Source organism: Staurois parvus, unplaced genomic scaffold (genome assembly GCF_062004578.1).
Source record: "Staurois parvus isolate SC_StPar_1 unplaced genomic scaffold, SC_StPar_1.0 ptg001797l, whole genome shotgun sequence".
Taxonomy (NCBI): Eukaryota; Metazoa; Chordata; class Amphibia; order Anura; family Ranidae; genus Staurois; species Staurois parvus.
In genome coordinates this window covers 60,977-83,270 of record NW_028319593.1, presented here as the reverse complement: position 1 = coordinate 83,270, position 22,294 = coordinate 60,977, and the positions used below count along the sequence as shown (strand labels likewise).

Genomic DNA, 22,294 nt, shown 5'->3' with positions numbered 1-22,294 from the left:
GCCCCTGGGCAATAGGGGATCATGGGGCCCCTGTGTCCTTGCCCAAATTCAAAAAAGCCTATGAAAAAGGTACCAGGGGCATCTCATGGGGCCCCTCACTGACCCCGGGCCCTCGGGCAGTGCCCAACTTTCCAAATGGTCAGTCTGCCCCAGGTTCTGCCCATCACTATTCATCACAGTCTGAGAACTGATTGTCCTTTCGGAGCTCCTGTTGGGGCATTAGATGGTAAGCTCTTGTGCTTGAGGGTGATAAAGGCGCTGAACAGGGGCAGACTGACAACTCATGGGGCCCCCGGGCAATAGGGGATCATGGGGCCCCTGTGCCCTCACCCACACTCAAACCATACCCAAAAAAAGCCTATGAAAAGATACCAGGGGCATCTCTTGGGGCCCCCTACTGACCCCGGGCCCTCGGGCAGTGCCTGAATGGTCAGTCGGCCCCTGGCGCTGAGTATGTAGAAAGTGCTGCTGGAGTGGAAGTGTCTCCTGGAAGCCTCCTGGTGATGAATCTGGAGTCGCAGATATTGGGATCTCCTGATCTCCTGCCTATGGAGTCGCAGATATTGGGATCTCCTGATCTCCTGCCTATGGAGTCGCAGATATTGGGATCTCCTGATCTCCTGCCTATGGAGTCGCAGATATTGGGATCTCCTGATCTCCTGCCTATGGAGTCGCAGATATTGGGATCTCCTGATCTCCTGCCTATGGAGTCGCAGATATTGGGATCTCCTGATCTCCTGCCTATGGAGTCGCAGATATTGGGATCTCCTGATCTCCTGCCTATGGAGTCGCAGATATTGGGATCTCCTGATCTCCTGCCGTGTCCCCGGTGAGATCTCTATGGATTGCTGTGTACTGCGCCCATACATATGCAGAGAGATAAGCGGCACTCCTCCCTCGTCAGGCTCTCCGTCCCCTCCTGCTCCTGGCTCTCTTTCCCATCTCGCCTGCTCTGGCAGTATCCTTGGAAATGCTCGGCTCGCAGTCCTCGTCCAGAACTGGCACCCACCGATGTGACGCCGGGCAGGACTCGAAGAGGTAAGTTCCATCTTCCACTTCCACCGCCGCAGAATTACCCAAAGAATGGCGCCAAAATGCTGCGCCAAGGGCAGCCACCCATCGCTTAACCGATTTACAAATCAAACCAAATCGCCCAATTTTTTAAAATCCTTGACAGGCAGGTCTGTGTGGTGGTCCTGGATCGGCAATTGCGCCATCTTTGTGGTTGTCGCGCGTCGCCTTGGCGTATAATCGCTTGGTTTAGGTATTTGTGGTCTTCCCGGGCAGGTTAGAAAAACTGCAATCAATGAGAATGATTTAAGGGATATTCCTGAGAGTCCGCTGGACCCGGCGCTGCCTGATTATCGGGTCGGCAAGAGACCGACTGACGCACTGCAAGCCATAACGGCGGTCGATTGAATAAAACGATGATTTTAGCGCAATTGTGGTAGAACGCATCGATTTCATTTAATTCTGGAAAGGATCATTCACCTGCCTCGTTTCTGCAATGAGCATTGGATCGGTAGCAGCGCCTTCTTTTCCTTTTTCAACCGACGCACTACTCGCGACATTTTGACGCACGGCTCCAGATATTAGAGTAGAACATACACACACGACTCGAGATCGCGCTGCAGATTTCCTGGTGTGTGGGGTCATCTCTGATGGATTAGCATTTGTTCCCTTTCTGCTTAGGCTCCCACCTATGCAGTTTGCGTTTTATCCGTTTCTGCAGTGCGTTTTTGCCGTGTTTTTGATGCATTTTGCGTTTTTTTTTCAACTTGTCGCTGGACAGATTAAAATGCAAAACGCATCAAAAACACATCATAAACGCATCATAAACGCATCAAGAACACATCACATGCTTTTCTGCAGCTTCTCCAATGATGTCTATAGAATCAAAAACGCAACGTTTTGCGTTTTAAAAAGTCCCTAAACTTTCCCAAATAAAGGCACCGGGTGAAAACACGCAGATGTGAACCGGTCCCATAGGAAATCATGTTACATGAACTGCTGTGCGTTTCTGCAAAACGCAGCGGAAAACGCTGAGGTGTGAACCTAGACTTAGCCCGCGGTTCACACTGACGCGGTGCGGAATTTGCAGCGTTTTCTGTGTGAATTCCGCACCGCATCACAATCGCACCCCGTTCATACGAACCGCTGCGGGTGTGTATTTTAAGTTAACGACACCCCAAAATCATTTTGCAAAACGCAGTGCGATGTGCAGAATCGGATCGCGTGGGTTTGAACACTCAGGCGATCCGATTCTGGTGTGGACTAAAAAAGGGTCCTGTACTTTTTTTGTTGCAAATGTGGTGCAGTTTGAGAAATCGCATGTGATCTGCAGGGAATGCGGTGCGGTTCCTTCACGAATCACATGCGATGTGCCGCACTGCATCAATGTGAACCCGGACTGAATGTGGGAACGGTCCCTGAGCCATGCAGCTGGAAGAACGCAGCAGTCTCCGGTGGTGCCGCAATCTTCACATTGGCTGGGGGCCCCCATCTGATACCCTAGGGCAGCTGTAAAGTGAACTGGTCATTGGGGCGGCATGATCTCCTGCAACTGCCATCTGCCCGAATAAAATGCAGACCCCCCTAAAGTATTGAAGCCTTTGGATCAGCATGACAGTCAGGCAGTCAGCAGTTGTAGGAGAGCTCAGCACCGGTTCAGGTTTATTGTAAGTTTTTAAACCATTTAAAACCAATATTTCAGATTCTGGTGGGTTCTCCTGACATTTCATTCCATCCAGATACAACAATATCTAACATGAGGAACAATGGAACCCCCCGCAACACTTCACACCCCCAGGTACAGGATGGGATCGGAGATTATGTGGGATCTAGAAATGTATAGAGCTAGAAACAGATATGAAAGATACATAGATAGAGGAGATACATAGAATAGAATGAGACAGAAAGATCAAGGATGGATGGATGGATGGATACAACTATTAGATCTGTCTTCATAAATCTGTCTCCTGTCTCTCATTTCCCTCCTTCACTATCTCTTTTTCTCATCCTCACCATTACTTATTCACTAACCTTTATTCTCTCTCTCCTCTCACCCTCCTTCACTTCATCTTTCTCTCTTTCTTTCTCTCTCTCTCCTTCACTCTTTTTCCCTCTTTGTTTCCCACTCCACCTCTATCACTTTCTCTCTCCCCTTCTCTCTCTCTCCTGTTCTCTCTTTTTGTCTCTCCCTCTCTTTACCTCTTTCACTCCCCTTTTCCCTCTTTGTCTTTCTATTTCTCACTCTTCCACTATCTCTCTCCCTCTCCTTCTCTCTCACCTTCTTTCACTCTTCTTTTTGTTCTTCTCTCTCATCTTCGCAGTCTCTCTCTCCCCCCCCCCTCTCTATTCTCTTTCTTTTTTTCTCTCTTCTTCTTTCACAATTTTTTCTCACACACTCACTTTGCCTCTCTCTCTACGTCACTTATCCTTTCTCTATCTCCTGCTCTCTCTATTATTTCTTTCACTCTCCCTTTTCTCTCTTCCTTTCTGTCTCTCTCCTTCACTCTTTTTTCTCTCTTTCCCTCTTTCCTTCCTACTCTCCATTCCCCTCTCCTTTACTCTCCCTTTTTTGCTCTCTCTCTATTTCTGTCTTTCACTCTCCCTTTCTCTATCCTTCTATGTCTTTTTCTCTCTCCTTCACCCTTTCCTTTATTTTTTCTCTCACCTTCTTTCACTCCTGTTCTCTCTATCCTTCCTTCTCTCTCTCTACCTTTTTTTCTTCTTTATCTCTTTTTCACTGTTCCTCTCTCTCCTTTTCTCTCTCTTTTTTCTTTCCTTCTTTCACACTTTTCTCTCTCACTCTGCCTCTCTTTTTTCCTCCTTCTTTCTCCCTCCATCTCTCTCCTTCTCTTTCACTCTCCCTTTCTCTTTATTTTTCTTTCTGTCTCTCTCCTTCACTCTTTTTCTCTCTTTCCCTCTTTCCTTCCAACTCTCCGTTTCCCTCTCCTTTACTCTCCCTTTCTTGTGCTCTCTCTCTCCTTTTGCTCTTTTTCTCTGTAACTCTCTCTCTCATTTTTATTTTTTGCCTCTCCTTCACTTTCTCTCCTTTATTGTTCCTCTCTTTCCCAGTATTCCTCTATCTCTTTCTTTCTCCTTCACTCTCCCTCTCCTTCACTGTTCCTCTCTCTCCTTTTCTTTCTCTCTCACTCTCTTTTTTCTCTCTCACACTTTTTCTCTCTCACTCACTTTCTCCTACTCTGCCTCTCTCTCATTCTTTCTCTTTTTCTATATCTCCTCCTCCCTCTATTTATTTCTTTACTCTCCCCTTCTTACTCTTTTTCTTTCTGTCTCCTTCACTCTTTTTATCCTCTCTTTCACTCTCTTTCCTACTCACCATTCCCCTTTCCTTTACATTCTTGCTCACTCTTTCCTTCTTTTGCTCTTTTTCTCTCTCACACACTCGCTCTTTATTTATTTCTCTCTCCTTCACTTTTTCTCTCCTTTATTCTTTCTCTTTTTTCCAGTCTCTCTCTCCTTTTTCTTCACTTTCTCTCACTCTGCCTCTCATTTTTCCTTTCTCTCTCTTCTTTCACTCCTCTCCCTCCTCTCTCTCACTCTCTTTTTCTCATTTTGCCTCTCTTTTTCCTCTCTTCTTTCTCACTCCTTTCCTCTTTCTCTCTCCCACTCACTTTCTCTCACTCTTCCTCTCATTTTTCCTTTCTCTCTCTTCTTTCACTCCTTTCCTCTCTCTTTCTTCTTCATGCTTTCTCTCTCACCCTATCTTTTTTCTCGCTCTTCCTCTCTTTTTTCCTGTCTCTTCCCTCTCTCTTTCGTTCTCTCACACTTTTTCTTTCTCTCTCCCATAAAATGCCCCAAAGTCAATAATACCAGACTGCAATGTTGGCCCCGATGCCCAATTCCAGAATGTTTCCTAAAATGTCTCCCAGGCCTCCAGTCGCTCTCTCGGCACCCCTGCTGCCCTGTGTATACAGAGGTATATATACCCCCCCGGATGGTTCTCCATACATCGCACTCAGCCAATACATTAGGATGTAATCACCCCTAAAATAAAGCAAGAAGTCTCCAGCAATGAATTCCTGGAAGGATCTATCAGCGCCGGGTTTGCACGCTGTGCTGGGCTCCTCGTAGCTGTAATCACCGTGTCAGCAATATCGTTTGCGGTATAAAATTTCACGGAACGTCAATTCTCTGAGATACGCGACCCAACCTTATTACCGTGCGTTGGGAATTTAATGAGGCCATATATAATGGGGCTCTGTCGCTGGAGAACTATCTGGTTTCCCATCCACGTTCATGGAACACACTGCAGAACATTTGGGAATACGAGATTGCCTCTGAATGGAGAGATCGCTGTATTCCTGACCTGTATGGCTGGAATAGATGATGAAAGGCAAGAACGCAAGGTTACCCATTAATTTCATCAAACAATGAGTATTCAGATCACACAGAAAGAGAACACGGAGTATACAGGAGACCTGACAGTGACAGAAAGTATTTTTCATTGTTTTTTGCACACATTACAACTGTGCAAAGTGCGGTACATAAAGAGCAGCCCCAGAATGAACAAGCTGCATGTAATATGATCCCCCATGCACTCGCACACTCAAACTCCGGCAGCTAGTGGTAGTTGGACACATTTATCTGGACCTTTTTAGCTTCTTCAAACCACTTCTTCAGTTCTAATGAGCATCAGGAAGATACCCCAATATTTATATCCACACAGTTAGCACAGACACATTGCCCACTATACTGCATTATGTACACCAAGGTCAGAGGTGGCCTCATCTCCTCAATGTTCAGGCCTTTGCAATGGCCACTATACTGCATTATGTACACCAAGGTCAGAGGTGGCCTCATCTCCTCAATGTTCAGGCCTTTGCAATGGCCACTATACTGCATTATGTACACCAAGGTCAGAGGTGGCCTCATCTCCTCAATGTTCAGGCCTTTGCAATGGCCACTATACTGCATTATGTACACCAAGGTCAGAGGTGGCCTCATCTCCTCAATGTTCATGCCTTTGCAATGGCCACTATACTGCATTATGTACACCAAGGTCAGAGGTGGCCTCATCTCCTCAATGTTCAGACCTTTGCAATGGCCACTATACTGCATTATGTACACCAAGGTCAGAGGTGGCCTCATCTCCTCAATGTTCAGGCCTTTGCAATAGCCACTATACTGCATTATGTACACCAAGGTCAGAGGTGGCCTCATCTCCTCAATGTTCAGGCCTTTGCAATGGCCACTATACTGCATTATGTACACCAAGGTCAGAGGTGGCCTCATCTCCTCAATGTTCATGCCTTTGCAATGGCCACTATACTGCATTATGTACACCAAGGTCAGAGGTGGCCTCATCTCCTCAATGTTCATGCCTTTGCAATGGCCACTATACTGCATTATGTACACCAAGGTCAGAGGTGGCCTCATCTCCTCAATGTTCATGCCTTTGCAATGGCCACTATACTGCATTATGTACACCAAGGTCAGAGGTGGCTTCATCTCCTCAATGTTCAGGCCTTTGCATCACCCCTATACTGCATTACATATACCAAGGTCAGAGGTGGCCTCATCTCCTCAATGTTCAGGCCTTTGCATCACCCCTATACTGCATTACATATACCAAGGTCAGAGGTGGCCTCATCTCCTCAATGTTGAGGCCTTTTTGCATTGCCCAATATACTGCTTTGCGTATACAAAATTACATCCACAAGGAAGAACCCGGCCCACTGAACAGAAGAGAGAAGCAGGATACACAGAGCCATGCAATCATCCTGTATGTGTCCTTCAAGTCCAGCATTACACTGAGACAGAAGCTTGGACATCCAGGAGATCCAAAAACCAAACACAACCAAAGTAACTTGTTATGTGGTGCAAAGACCTGTATATTGGGGAGACAAATCAACTTCTTAACAAACGAACTGCCCAACATAGGAAGACATATTCAATAGGTCAGGACTCGGGAGTCTTCCTACATCTTAAAGAAAAGGGACATTCTTTTGAGGATAGTGAGGAGCACATTTAGGACAGAAAGGACAACAAGAGGTGTGGAAAAGGCCATCTACTCCAAACTAGAACATCCCTGAACATTGGTGGAGGCCTTCACACCATCTGTGTAACACATATAATGTCATTTTAACATCTCTACCTGGGTGCTTTGACAACAATTCCCACCTTCAGCTATGTGACTCAAAGGATTTTCACATATGCAGACACCAAGGATGGGATAATGTAATTAGAAAAGGGGAGTTCCACAACTTTCACACCTCCCACCCTGTTCTTGGACAATCAACATCTGTCTTGACACATTCAATGGTGATTGGATTAAGGTGTTGGTGCTCCTTGTGGGATATCTTCCTGACATTCATTAGAACCAAAGAAGTGACTTGAAGGCAGAAAACGCCTCCAACAGTACAGAACAGGTCCAGTTGAATGTGACCAATTACCACTAGCTGCACAGAATAAGTATGGGAGCTGCGTGGGGTTCAGATGTCATGCATCATGTTCATTCTGTGGCTCTCTTCATATACCTCATATACATCCCAGTCTTAGTCTGTAGGCCCGCCCTTTGCAGCTATAAGAGCTTCAACTCTTCTGGGAAGGCCGTCCACAAGGTTTAGGAGGGTGTCTATGGGAAGGTTGGACCATTCTTCCAGAAGCACATTTGTCAGGTCAGGCACTGATGTCGGGGGAGGAGGCCTGGCTCGCAGTCTCTAATTCATCCCAAAGGTGTTCTATGGGGTTGAGGTCAGGACTCTGTGCAGGACAGTCAAGTTCCTCCACCCCAAACTGGCTCCTCCATGTCTTTATGGACCTTGCTTTGTGCACTGGGGGGCAGTCATGTTGGAACAGGGAGGGGCCATCCCCAAACTCCTCCCACAAAGTTGGGAGCATGAAATTGTCCAAAATGTCGCCTTAAGAGTTCCCTTCACTGGAACTAGGGGGCCAAGTCCAACCCCTGAGGAACAACCCCACACCATAATCCCCCCTCCACCAAACTTTACACTTGGCACAATGCAGTCAGGCAAGTACCGTTCTCCTGGCAAATGCAGCATGACCCAGAGGCCAGGCTAAGGCATAGGAAGAACAGGTGACCTCCTTGCGTCCTTCAGCAGGAAAGAGAGCAAAAAGGACACAACATGTAACCAATGCTGCTGAAGTAGTCCACAACTCTAGAGGGGGGGGGCTAATTTATTGATTTTTTTTACCTTTGGTGCTAAAGGACCTTGTCCTGGCACCACCTGATCCTTTAGTGCTTCAATGGCAGTGCTTCACAACCAGTGTGCTGAGGTACCTCGGGACACCATCTGGGTTCCTATGGGGTGTAGCAAGCATGGAACCCAGTTTTCCCTGGATCAGCGCCATGAGTTGCCATGGTGCAGGCTGGTTGGCTGCCAGCATCATAACAACCAATGAAGCTCTAGGGCCAGGATGCACGGCGTCAGCAGTTGCTGTGGCGAAGGTGGCAGCTCGCCTGCATCATGCAATGCATAACTTTGATCCAGGGAAGGGTAGCATCAGACTCCATCTCCAAAATTTAGGAGAAGATGGAAGGTTGTCTCCTCCGCAGGCTCCCTCCACCTCCTGTTGGAGCTAAAAGGTAGGGCTCTGATGTGAAGAGGGGACTGTGCGATTTGTGGGCTCTGATATATAGGGAGGCTCAGGTATGATGAGGGGCTCTGATGTGATGGGGGGACATCTAACGTAATGGGGGGACCTTTGGTGTGATGGGGGAACCTTTGGTGTAAAGGGGAACTCTGAGGTGAAGAGGAGACCACTGATGAGATTTGGGGGGCTCTGATTTGAAAGAGGACCTGTGTGACTGGGAGGCCCTGATGTGATGGGGGGACCTCTAATGTGATGGGGGGGACCATTGGTGTGACGGGAAACTCTGGTATGAAGAGGAGACCTCTGATGTGATTTGGGGGGCTCTGATGTGAAAGGGGGGACCACTGATGTGATGGGGAACCTTTGGTGCCAAGGGGAACTCTGATTTGAAGAGGAGACCTCTAATGTGATTTGGGGGGCTCTGATGTTATGGGGGAGCCTTTGGTGTAAAGGGTAACTCTGATGTGAAGAGACCACTGATGAGATTTGGGGGGCTCTGATTTGAAAGGGGACCTGTGTGACTGGGAGGCCCTGATGTGATGGAGGGACCTCTAATGTGATGGGGGGGGGGACCATTCGTGTAACTTGGACCTCTGATGTGAAGAGGAGACCTCTGATGTGATTTGGGGGCTCTGATATGAAAGGGGGACCTCTGATGTTATGGGGGGACCATTGGTATAACGGGAACTCTGATGTGAAGAGGAGACCTCTGATGTGATTTGAGGGGCCCTGATGTAAAAGGGGACCTGTGTGACCGGGGGGGGGGCTCTGATTTGGTGAGGGGACCCACCCTGGTATGATGGGTGGACCTGTGATGTGAAAGGGGACCTGTGTGATGGGGGTGATGGGGGGGGTTGTTTTACGCTCTATTTGGCCTCCATATTCTTTCAACAAAACCATTGGCTCCCTCTGAGTGGTTTATCCTGTAATTCTTTTTTTTTCGCTAGCAAGATGCTCGACAATGTCTATGAAATAGGAGCAGAAAAACGCGGCCGTTGTAAAGATGTGAAAACCACTGAAACACGGAGCTGCCTAGAGCTCTTCTCTGTGCTGTAGCCGCGTTCGGTGGCCGAGGGGTTAACCCTTCCCCGAGCTCTGATCACACTTGAAAACATGAAATATATTTAATTTATTTGTCCCCGTGGGCTGCTTGTGGAAGCGGAGAGGCAGAATGCACACATATTAACAACCTCAATTATTGCTAATGTCTTTATTTACTTCAAGCGATCGATAATAATTTGTGTTCAGTTTTAATGAAATCAGCCAAGTGCAGCTCCCCGCGTGGCGCGATTAACTGCTTCCTCCTCGCTGCCTGGCACACACTGCGATCACCGCTGGTGAGGTCTGCTGAATGCAAGAACATCACCCACCGGAAGACCTTTATATACCGCAACCTGTACGCCCGCTGTGCCCATGTGGGGTTCCCACCATCCCTGTGCTGAGTTCCCGGGTCTGTACACCCGCTGTGCCCATTATAAGGGGGCCATTTTCATATTGGGGTAGTACGCTCATATGAAGGGGCCATCCAACAAAGTCCAACTGACCAAATATTGTGTCATTTTCATGTTGGGGTAGCACACTCATTTAAAGCGACTGACCAATCAGGTCCAACAGACCAAATATTGTGCCGTTTTTATGTTGGGGTAGCATGCTCATATGAAGGGGCCGCCCAACCAAGTCCAACAGACCAAATATTGTACCATTTTCACGTTGGGGTATCACGTTCCTTGTGCCATTTTCATGTTGGGGTAGTACGCTCATATGAAGGGGCCGCCCAATCAAGTCCAACAGACCAAATATTGTACCATTTTCACGTTGGAGTATCACACTCATTGTGCCATTTTCATGTTGGGGTATCATGTTCCTTGTGCCATTTTCATGTTGGGGTAGAACACTCATTATGCCATTTTCATGTTGGGGTAGCACACTCATTTGAAAGGTCTGCCCAACCAAGTCCAACAGACCGAATATGGTGCCATTTTCGTGTTGGGGTGTCATGCTCATTGTGCCATTTTCATGTTGGGGTAGCATGCTCATATGAAGGGGCTACCCAACCAAGTCCAACAGACCGAATATGGTGCCATTTTCACATTGGGGTATCATGTTCATTATGCCATTTTCATGTTGGGGTAGCACACTCATTTAAAGCGACTGACCAATCAGGTCCAACAGACCAAATATTGTGCCGTTTTTATGTTGGGGTAGCACGCTCATATGAAGGGGCTGACCAACCAAGTCCAACAGACCAAATATTGTACCATTTTTATGTTGGGGTATCACACTCATTGTGCCATTTTCACGTTGGAGTATCACACTCATTTGAGGGGGCTGACCAACCAAGTCCAACAGACCAAATATTGTGCCATTTTCATGTTGGAGTATCACACTCATTGTGCCATTTTCATGTTGGGGTATCACGTTCCTTGTGCCATTTTCATGTTGGGGTAGCACACTCATTTGAGGGGGCTGACCAACCAAGTCCAACAGACCAAATATTGTACCATTTTCACGTTGGGGTATCACGTTCCTTGTGCCATTTTCATGTTGGGGTAGCACACTCATTTGAAAGGTCTGCCCAACCAAGTCCAACAGACCGAATATGGTGCCATTTTCGTGTTGGGGTGTCATGCTCATTGTGCCATTTTCATGTTGGGGTAGCATGCTCATATGAAGGGGCTACCCAACCAAGTCCAACAGACCGAATATGGTGCCATTTTCACATTGGGGTATCATGTTCATTATGCCATTTTCATGTTGGGGTAGCACACTCATTTAAAGCGACTGACCAATCAGGTCCAACAGACCAAATATTGTGCCGTTTTTATGTTGGGGTAGCACGCTCATATGAAGGGGCTGACCAACCAAGTCCAACAGACCAAATATTGTACCATTTTTATGTTGGGGTATCACACTCATTGTGCCATTTTCATGTTGGGGTAGAACACTCATTATGCCATTTTCATGTTGGGGTAGCACACTCATTTGAAAGGTCTGCCCAACCAAGTCCAACAGACCGAATATGGTGCCATTTTCGTGTTGGGGTGTCATGCTCATTGTGCCATTTTCATGTTGGGGTAGCACACTCATTTAAAGCGACTGACCAATCAGGTCCAACAGACCAAATATTGTGCCGTTTTTATGTTGGGGTAGCACGCTCATATGAAGGGGCCGCCCAACCAAGTCCAACAGACCAAATATTGTACCATTTTCATGTTGGGGTATCACACTCATTGTGCCATTTTCACGTTGGAGTATCACACTCATTTGAGGGGGCTGACCAACCAAGTCCAACAGACCAAATATTGTGCCATTTTCATGTTGGAGTATCACACTCATTGTGCCATTTTCATGTTGGGGTATCACGTTCCTTGTGCCATTTTCATGTTGGGGTAGCACACTCATTTGAGGGGGCTGACCAACCAAGTCCAACAGACCAAATATTGTACCATTTTCACGTTGGGGTATCACGTTCCTTGTGCCATTTTCATGTTGGGGTAGCACACTCATTTGAGGGGGCTGACCAACCAAGTCCAACAGACCAAATATTGTGCCATTTTCAGCAGCACACCTCAATGCATGCCCTTTAGCAAGGAGTGTTGGGTTGGCATTCAGAATGAATGGTGCTGAAATTCAGCGATGCGTGTCATGCGTGTTGCCGCGTGTTAGCCCATGCGATGAATAGGTGAATGGATCATTATCCCTGTATATATGTTCTAGATTCTCTACAATTTCCAATTTCGTTGCAAGTTCACTGATCACCTCAAGCTACAATTTCCTCGGTCACACATCCAGGGGCCATCGCAGGGTAGAAGCTCTACGCAATCAATGTAGAAGATAATTGAGAGTCATGTGACAGGACACTTCAGCGCATCGTTCCGATCGCTCGCCGCGGGGTTGTGTCACATGGCGCGGGATCATGACTCATCGGTGGGGACACGCTGCTACTTAGTAGTTCGAATGTAGACCTGGGCGTCAAGCGTCTTATAGGCTGGACACATTCCTGGTAACAAGCCACTCTGGCGTACGCAGAAAAGGAATTTTAAGCTGCGGAAGGCTTATTGTAAGAGGAAGCTGATGACTGGATGGAATGTTCCGTCTTTTTTTTTCCATTCCGTCTTCATTAATATTTTACGAAATGTTTACAATAAGAATCAAAGTGAACAAATACAAAAATGATACAAAAAGAATAAAAGTCAAAACATATTTCCTCTCTAGGCATTCCAAGGATACAGGTAATCAGTTTGCTGGGTCTTGACGGAACGTTCTAATGATAAGGGTGACGGGGGAGGGAAGGTAAGTATATCATTGGGATCAATACTGGGGGTACCATCTATCCCCATCTATAGAAAATCCCTAAATGTTGTATTTGTCTTTGGAAGGGCAGTTATTCTGGTGCGGCAAAATCCCTCCATCATTCTCACAATCCAGCATACTGAAGGAATTTAATTATCCCTGAGCTGCAATATCGCTGGGACTGGTGCGCTACTGCTATGGTGGAGATTTACTATCTGCTGTTAGAGAGAGAGAGAGAGAGAGAGAGAGAGAGAGAGAGAGAGAGACTGAGCCCATTAGGAACTGACCATGCAGCCAGATAGTAGCCTTGTTGCTTCCTGTAGGCTTGACTGATACTATTCTCATGTGCACCAACAGTAACACTGGGCCCCAACGCTAGCTGCTGAAGAGCAAAAGACTGCCCTCTTCACAGCTGCTACACAGAGACCACAAAGACGTTTAAACAGCTGGGCTATTGGGGCTGTTTTGATGGGGCTGGATGAGAGAGCATTGCCCTACAGACCCGGGAACGCAGCATAGGGATAGTGGGAACACCTCGTAATGGGCACAGCGGGTGTACAGACCCGGGAACTCAGCACAGGGATGGTGGGAACCCCTCATAATGGGCACAGCGGGTGTACAGACCTGGGAACTCAGCACCAGGATGGTGGGAACCCCTCATAATGGGAACACCCTTCACATTTGTGTCAATCTTTGATTCTCTCTTTCCATGTGACAACACTGAAGAAATGACACTTTGCTACAATGTGACGTAGTCAGTGTACAGCTTGTATAACATGGAAATTTGCTGTCCCCTCAGAATAACTCAACACACCGCCATTAATGTCTAAACCGCTGGCAACAAAAGTGACTACGCCCCTAAGTGACAAGGCCCAAATTGGGCCCAAAATGTCAATATTTTGTATGGCCGCCATTATTTTCCAGCACTGCCTTTACCCTCTTGGGCATGGAGGTCACCAGAGCTTCACAGGTTGCCACTGGAGTCCTCTTCCACTCCTCCATGACGACATCATGGAGCTGGTGGATGTTAAAGACCTTGCGCTCCTCCACCTTCCGTTTGAGGATGCCCCACAGATGCTCAATAGGGTTTAGGTCTGGAGCAGGGGTGGACTGACCATTTGGAAACTCAGGCACTGCCCGAGGGCCCGGGGTCAGTAGGGGGCCCCATGATATTCCCCTAATACCTTTTTCATAGGATATTTTGAGTTTGGGCAAGGACACAGGGGCCCCATGATCCCCTATTGCCCGGGGGTCCCATGAGTTGTCAGTCCGCCCCTGGTCTGGAGACATGCTTGGCCGGTCCATCACCTTTACCCTCAGCTTCTTTAGCAAGGCAGTGGTGGTCTTGGAGGTGTGTTTGGGGTCGTTATGTTGGAATACTGCCCTGCGGCCCAGTCTCCGAAGGGAGGGGATCATGCTCTGCTTCAGTATGTCACAGTACACGTTGGCATTCATGGTTCCCTCAATGAACTATAGCCCCCCCAATGCCGGCAGCACTCATGCAGCCCCAGGCCATGACACCCCCACCACCATGGGGCCCCAGACCATGACACCCCCACCACCATGCTTGACTGTAGGCTTGTCTTTGTACTCCTCACATGGTTGCCGCCACACACGCTTGACACCATCGCAACCCAATCTTGGTGTCATCAGACCACAGGAGACGGTTCCAGTAATCCATGTCCTCAGTCTGCTTGTCTTCAGCAAACTGTTTGCGGCTTTCTTGTCCATCATCTATAGAAGAGGCTTCCTTCTGGGATGACAGCCATGCAGACCAATGTGATGCAGTGTGCGGCGTATGGTCTGAGCACTGACAGGCTGACCCCCCCACCCCTTCACCCTCTGCAGCAATGCTGGCAGCACTCATACGTCTATTTCCCAAAGACAACCTCTGGATATGACGCTGAGCACGTGCACTCAACTTCTTTGGTGGACCATGGTGAGGCCTGTTCTGAGTGGAACCTGTCCTGTTAGACTGCTGTATGGTCTTGGCCACCGTGCTGCAGCTCAGTTTCAGGGTCTTGGCAATCTTCTTATAGCCTCGGCCATCCTTATGTAGAGCAACAATTCTTTATTTCAGATCCTCAGCGAGTTCTTTGCCATGAGGTGCCATGTTGAACTTCCAGTGACCAGTATGAGAGAATGAGAGTGATAACACCAAATGTAACCCCCCCCCCCCCGCTCCCCATTCACACCTTGTAAGACCACCGAGTCACATGACACCAGGGAGGGAAAATGGCTGATTGGGCCCAATCTGGACCTTGTCACTTAGGGGTGGAGTCAGTTTTGTTGCCAGCAGTTTAGACATTAATGGCGGAGTGTTGAGTTATTTTGAGGGGACAGAAAATTTACATGTTATACAAGCTGTACACTGACTACGTCACATTGTAGCAAAGTGTCATTTCTTCAGTGTTGTCACATGGAAAGAGAGAATCAAATATTGACACAAATGTGGGGGGAGGGGCTCATTTCTGGGAGATACTATATATATATATATACATTGTGTACAGTCTGGGGGAGGGGGGGACTCACTTCTGGGAGATACTGTATATATATATATATATATATATATATATATATATACACTATATATATACAGGGGCTGACTGACCATTTGGAAACTCCCAGAAGTGAGTCCCCCCCTCCCCCGGATTGTATACAATATATATATATATATATATATATATATATATATATATATATATATATACAGTCAGGTCCATAAATATTGGGACATGGACACAATTCTAACATTTTTGGCTCTATACACCACCATAATGGATTTAAAATGAAAAGAACAAGATGTGCTTTAACTGCAGACTGTCAGCTTTAATTTGAGGGTATTTACATCCAAATCAGGTGAACGGTGTAGGAATGACAACAGTTTGCATATCTGCCTCCCACTTGTTAAGGGACCAAAAGTAATGGGACAGAATAATAATCATAAATCAAACTTTCACTTTTTAATACTTGGTTGCAAATCCTTTGCAGTCAATGACAGCCTGAAGTGTGGAACGCATAGACATCACCACACGCTGGGTTTCATCCCTGGTGATGCTCTGCCAGGCCTTTACTGCAACTGTCTTCAGTTCCTGCTTGTTCTTGGGGCATTTTCCCTTCAGTTTTGTCTTCAGCAAGTGAAATGCTCCATCGGATTCAGGTCAGGTGATTGGCCATTGCAGAACATTCCACTTCTTTGGTGTCTTTTGCAGTCTGCTTTGGGTCATTGTCCATCTGCACTGTGAAGCGTCCAATGAGTTGTGAAGCATTTGGCTGAATATGAGCCGATAATATTCCCGAAACACTTCACAATTAATCCGGCTGCTTCTGTCAGCAGTCACATCATCAATAAATACAGGAGAAGCAGTTCCATTGGCAGCCATACATGCCCACGCCATGACACTACCACCACCATGATCACTGATGAGGTGGTATGCTGAGGACCATGAGCAGTTCCTTCTCCATCCTCTTCTCTTCCCATCACTCTGGTACAAGTTGATGTCGGTCTCATCTCTCCATAGGATGTTGTTCCAGAACTGTGAAGGCTTTTTTACATGTCGTTTGGCAAACTCTAATCTGGCCTTCCTGTGTTTGAGGCTCACCAATGGTTTCCATCTTGTGGTGAACCCTCTGTATTCACTCTGGTGAAGTCTTCTCCTGATTGGTGACTTTGACACACATACACCTACCTCCTGGAGGGTGTTCTTGATCTGGCCAACTGTTGTGAAGGGTGTTTTCTTCACCAGGGAAAGAATTCTTCGCTCATCCACCACAGTTGTTTTCCGTGGTCTTCCGGGTCTTTTGGTGTTGCTGAGCTCACCGGTGCGTTCCTTCTTTTTAAGAATGTTCCAAACTGTTGTTTTGGCCACGCCTAATGTTTTTGCTATCTCTCTGATGGGTTTGTTTTGTTTTTTCAGCCTAATGATGGCTTCACTGATAGTGACAGCTCTTTGGATCTCATCTTGAGAGTTGACAGCAACAGATTCCAAATGCAAATAGCACACTTGAAATGAACTCTGGACCTTTTATCTGCTCGTTGTAATTGGGATAATGAGGGAATAACACACACCTGGCCATGGAACAGCTGAGAAGCCAATTGTCCCATTACTTTTGGTCCCTTAAGACGTGGGAGGCACATATGCAAACTGTTGTAATTCCTACACCGTTCACCTGATTTGGATGTAAATACCCTCAAATTAAAGCTGACAGTCTGCAGGTAAAGCACATCTTGTTCTTTTCATTTCAAATCCATTGTGGTGTATAGAGCCAAAAACGTTAGAATTGTGTCGATGTCCCAATATTTATGGACCTGACTGTATATACAGTATCTCCCAGAAGCAAGGGCGGACTGACCATTTGGAAACTCGGGCACTGCCCGAGGGCCCGGGGTCAGTAGGGGGCCCCATGGGATGCCCCTGGTACCTTTTTCATAGACTTTTTTGAGTTTGGTCAAGGACACAGGGGCCCCATGGTCCCCTATTGCCCAGGGGGCCCCATGAGTTGTCAGTCCGCCCCTGTATATATATATATACATTGCATACAGTCCAGGGGAGGGGGGACTCACTTCTGGACAACTCATGGGGCCCCCAGGCAATAGGGGATCATGGGGCCCCTGTGTCCTTGCCAAACTTAAAAAAGCCTATAAAAAAGGTACCAGCCAGGGGCATCTCATGGGGCCCCCTACAGATCCCGGGCCCTCGGGCAGTGCCCGAGTTTTCCAAATGGTCAGTCCACCCCTGCTTCTGGGAGATACTGTATATATATATATACATTGTACAGTCTGGGGGAGGGGGGGACTCACTTCTGGGTGCCACTGACCACCAATGACAGAGAGAGCGGGGGGGGGATTCATTGTTACTGCCACTGACCACCAATGAAAAGGGACGCTTTATTTTACGTGGGAGTTACTGACACCAGGGATGGGGCTCATTTTGCTCTTCAGTGAACTCCATTGGCCATAATTTGCCTAAAATGTAGTCAATCAAAAGTGAAAAGGGTGCCATAGTACAAGCAATACGTTAATAAATGACACCCACTTTTTGGCCCCTCCCACTAGCGGTAGACGGGGAGCGTGCTGTGGCACTTTTTCTTGTTCCCTCCAAGGTGTCCCTCCCAATTATTGTCAAATGTTGGTCATGGAAGTGTGCCAGTGACCTACTTATCCCGTCTGCTCATCCACGTCTGATGGTCGGAGCATTAGGCAATAGGACAGATGGTACGAATAGGACGAGCAAACACTCGCCGTGGCCTGGTGGACGGATCCATCAGGAGGGAGCGCAGAGGACGGTAAACGTAAAAAAAACAAGTAAAATTGGTTCTTTTTTTTTTTTTAGGAAATTTATAACAATCAAGATGTGACTCCATCTTCAAGCCTCCTCTAGTTCTAGAAGGTAATGTGAAGTGGAACTTTCAGCTTCTTTACAAGTCTGCATGAATAAATGACTATGTGGCAGAGCTGGATACATTTCAGGTTTGGATAGACAGAATTACAATTCTTTGGCAGGTTGAACAGTTCCCTGGCATTCCATCTGTGCATTTATCGGCTTGCCCGGAGTTCAGAATCGGTGTCTCTGAGGGTTTCCTAAGTCTACTCTCTCACAGTCATCACCTACTGTAGAATCCAACAGTGTAACGCGGGCCCATTAGATTGGTGGTCAGTGGGCCCCTTAGATTGGTGGTCAGTGGGCCCCTTAGATTGGTGGTCAGTGGGCCCATTAGATTGGTGGTCATTAGGAAATGTACTTTCTTATAATGCTGGATAAAGACCCTCCTCTATTGGTGGTCAGTGGGCCCATTTGATTGACAGTAAGTGAAAGAGGTACCCCTTACACTTGTGGTCAGTGCAGAAGAACCATCTTATATTGGTGGTAGATGGAGAAGGACCCTCCTATATACAGTTGCAAGAAAAAGTATGTGAACCCCTTGCGATTACGTGGAGTTTTGCATGAATTGGGCATAAAATGTGCTCTGAACGTCATCTAAGTCACAACAATAGAAGAACACAGTCTGCTGAACATAATACTACACAAACATTAGATGTTGCCATGGTTTAATTGCACATAACATGTAAACATTCACAGTGCAGGGAGGAAAAAGTATGTGAACCTTTGGACTTAATAACTGGTTGGCCCTCCTTTGGCAGCAATAACCTCAACCAAACGTTTCCTGTAGTTGCAGATCAGACCTGCACAACGATCTGGAGTCATTTTGGACCACTCCTCTTCACAAAACTGTTTCAGTGTAGCAATATTCTTGGGATGTCTGGTGTGAATCGCTCTCTTAAGGTCATGCCACAGCATTTCAATGGGGTTGAGGTCAGGACTCTGACTAGGCCACTCCAGAAGGCGTATTCTGTGCTGTTGCAGCCATTGTTTTGTTGAATGACTTGCATGCTTTGGGTCATTGTCCTGTTGCATCACCCATCCTCTGCGGAGCTTCAGTTGGCGGACAGATGGTCGTACGTTTTCCTGCAAAATGTCTTAATAAACTCTGGAATTCATTTTCCCATCAATGACAACAATCCGTCCAGGCCCTGAGACAGCAAAGCAGCCCCAAACTATGATGCTCCCTCCGCCATGTTTCACAGTGGGGATGAGGTTTTGATATTGGTGAGCTGGGCCTTTTTTCTCCACACATAGTGTTGTGTGTTCTTCCCAAACAACTCAATCTTGGTGTCATCTGTCCTCAGTATATTCTGCCAGTAGTGCTGTGGAACATCCAGGTGCTCTTTTGCAAACTTCAAACGTGCTGCAATATTCTTTTTGGACAGCAATGGCTTCCTCCGTGGTGTCCTCCCATGTACTCCATTCTTGTTTAATGTTCTCCTTATTGTAGATGTGTCAACAAAAATGTTAGCATGTGCCAGAGATTTCTGTAGGTCTTTAGCTGACACTCTGGGATTCTTCTTTACCTCATGCAGCATTCTGCGCTGTGCTCTTGCAGTCATTTTTACAGGACGACCACGCCTAGGGAGAGTAGCAACAGTGCTAAACTTTCTCCATTTGTAGACAGTCTGTCTTACCGTGGACACATGAACATCAAGGCTTTTGGAGATACTTTTGTAACCCTTTCCAGCTTCATGCAAGTCAACAATTCTTGATCGTAGGTCTTCTGAGAGCTCTTTTCTGTGAGGCATGATTCACATCAGACAGTGCTTCTTGAAAGCAGTAAACCCAAAACAGGTGTCAGCAACACATCCAATATCATCACAATGATTGGAGTCAAGGTTGGCTCACTCATGGCTCCAATTAGCTCTGGGAGAAGTCATTAAGCTAGGGCCTCACATACTTTTTCCTCCCTGCGCTGTGAATGTTTACATGTTATGTGCAATTAAACCATGGCAACATCTAATGTTTGTGTAGTATTATGTTCAGCAAACTGTGTTCTTCTATTGTTGTGACTTAGATGACGTTCAGAGCACATTTTATGCCCAATTCATGCAAAACTTCACGTAATCCCAAGGGGTTCACATACTTTTTCTTGCAACTGTAGATGGTGGGTGGTGAAGGACCCTCCTGTATAGATGGTGGGTGGTGAAGGACCCTGTTATATGGTGAAGGACCCTCTTATATTGGTGGTGGGTGAAGAACCATCTTATATTGGTGATAGGTGGAGAAGGACCCTCCTGTATAGATGGTGGGTGGTGAAGGACCCTGTTATATGGTGAAGGACCCTCTTATATTGGTGGTGGGTGAAGAACCATCTTACATTGGTGGTAGGTAGAGAAGGACCCTCCTATATAGATGGTGGGTGGTGAAGGACCCTCTTATATGGTGAAAGATCCTCTTATATTGGTGGTGGGTGGTAAAGAACCCTCTTATATTAGTGGTGGGTGGAGAAGGATCCTCCTATATGGGTGATAGGTGGAGAAGGACCCTCCTGTATAGATGGTGGGTGGTGAAGGACCCTGTTATATGGTGAAGGACCCTCTTATATTGGTGGTGGGTGAAGAACCCTCTTATATTGGTGATAGGTGGAGAAGGACCCTCCTGTATAGATGGTGGGTGGTGAAGGACCCTTTTATATGTTGAAGGATCCTCTTATATTGGTGGTGGGTGGTAAAGAACCCTCTTATATTAGTGGTGGGTGGAGAAGGATCCTCCTATATTGGTGATAGGTGGAGAAGGACCCTCCTGTATAGATGGTGGGCGGTGAGGGACCCTGTTATATGGTGAAGGACCCTCTTATATTGGTGGTGGGCGAAGAACCCTCTTATATTGGTGATAGGTGGAGAAGGACCCTCCTATATAGATGGTGGGTGGTGAAGGACCCTCTTATATGGTGAAGGACCCTCTTATATTGGTGGTGGGTGGTAAAGAACCCTCTTATATTAGTGGTGGGTGGAGAAGGATCCTCCTATATTGGTGATAGGTGGAGAAGGACCCTCCTGTATAGATGGTGGGCGGTGAGGGACCCTGTTATATGGTGAAGGACCCTCTTATATTGGTGGTGGGCGAAGAACCCTCTTATATTGGTGATAGGTGGAGAAGGACCCTCCTATATAGATGGTGGGTGGTGAAGGACCCTCTTATATGGTAAAGAACCCTCTTATATTGGTGGTGGGTAGAGAAGGATCCTCCTATATTGGTGGTGGGTGAAGAACCCTCTTATATTGGTGATAGGTGGAGAAGGACCCTCCTGTATAGATGGTGGGTGGTGAAGGACCCTCTTATATTGGTGGTAGGTAGAGAAGGATCCTCCTATATTGGTGGTGGGTGGAGAAGGACCCTTTTATATTAGTGGTGGGTGGAGAAGGACCCTCTTATATTAGTGGTGGTGGTAAAGGGCCCTCTTATATTGGTGATGGGTGGTGAAAGACCCTTTTATATTGATGGTGGGTAGAGAAGGATCCCCTTATATTGGTGGTAGGTAGAGAAGGACCCTCCTATATTTGTGGGGGGGGCGGAGAAGGACCCTCTTATATTGGTGGTGGGTGAAGGACCCTCTTATATTGGTGGTGGGTGAAGAACCCTTCCATAGAAATGGTGGGTGGTGAAGGACCCTCTTATATGGTGAAGGACCCTCTTATATTGGTGGTGGGTAGAGAAGGACCCTCCTATATAGATGGTGGGTGGTGATGGACCCTCTTATATGGTTAGGGACCCTCTTATATTGGTGGTGGGTGGTAAATGACCCTCTTATATTGGTGGTGGGTTGAGAAGGACCCTCTTATATTGGTGGTAGGTAGAGAAGGACCCTCCTAAATTGGTGGTGGGTGGAGAAGGACCCTCCTATATTGATGTCAGTGGTTACTCCTCAGATAGGCAGAAACTATTTAATGATCAAGAAACCCCTACAACCTTTGGAGGAACCCTAATTGAGAAAGGCTACCTCAGAGAGTGGTGACTGGAACCAGGGAAGATGATGTAGTGTTTCCTCACATGGTGGTCAGTGGATTAATGCCCACCTACATTGATGG

The 22,294-nt window shown here is 47.0% G+C and overlaps 1 protein-coding gene across 4 annotated transcripts in view; it reads left to right on the top strand.

The window, feature by feature from the left end:
* The first annotated feature begins 884 nt into the window (after positions 1-884).
* GPR142 (G protein-coupled receptor 142) overlaps positions 885-22,294 on the top strand; it is a 39,269-nt gene continuing 17,859 nt past the window's right edge. Inside the window, exons 1-2 of one of the 4 annotated variants that reach the window (XM_089663893.1) lie at positions 904-1,038; positions 18,210-18,266. The gene's annotated coding sequence lies outside the window, so the exon portion shown is untranslated. Of the gene's footprint in view, positions 1,039-8,426; positions 8,576-18,209; positions 18,267-22,294 lie in introns of those variants that run through there. The other 3 variants (XM_089663894.1, XM_089663895.1, XM_089663896.1) reach the window with 3 other exon arrangements.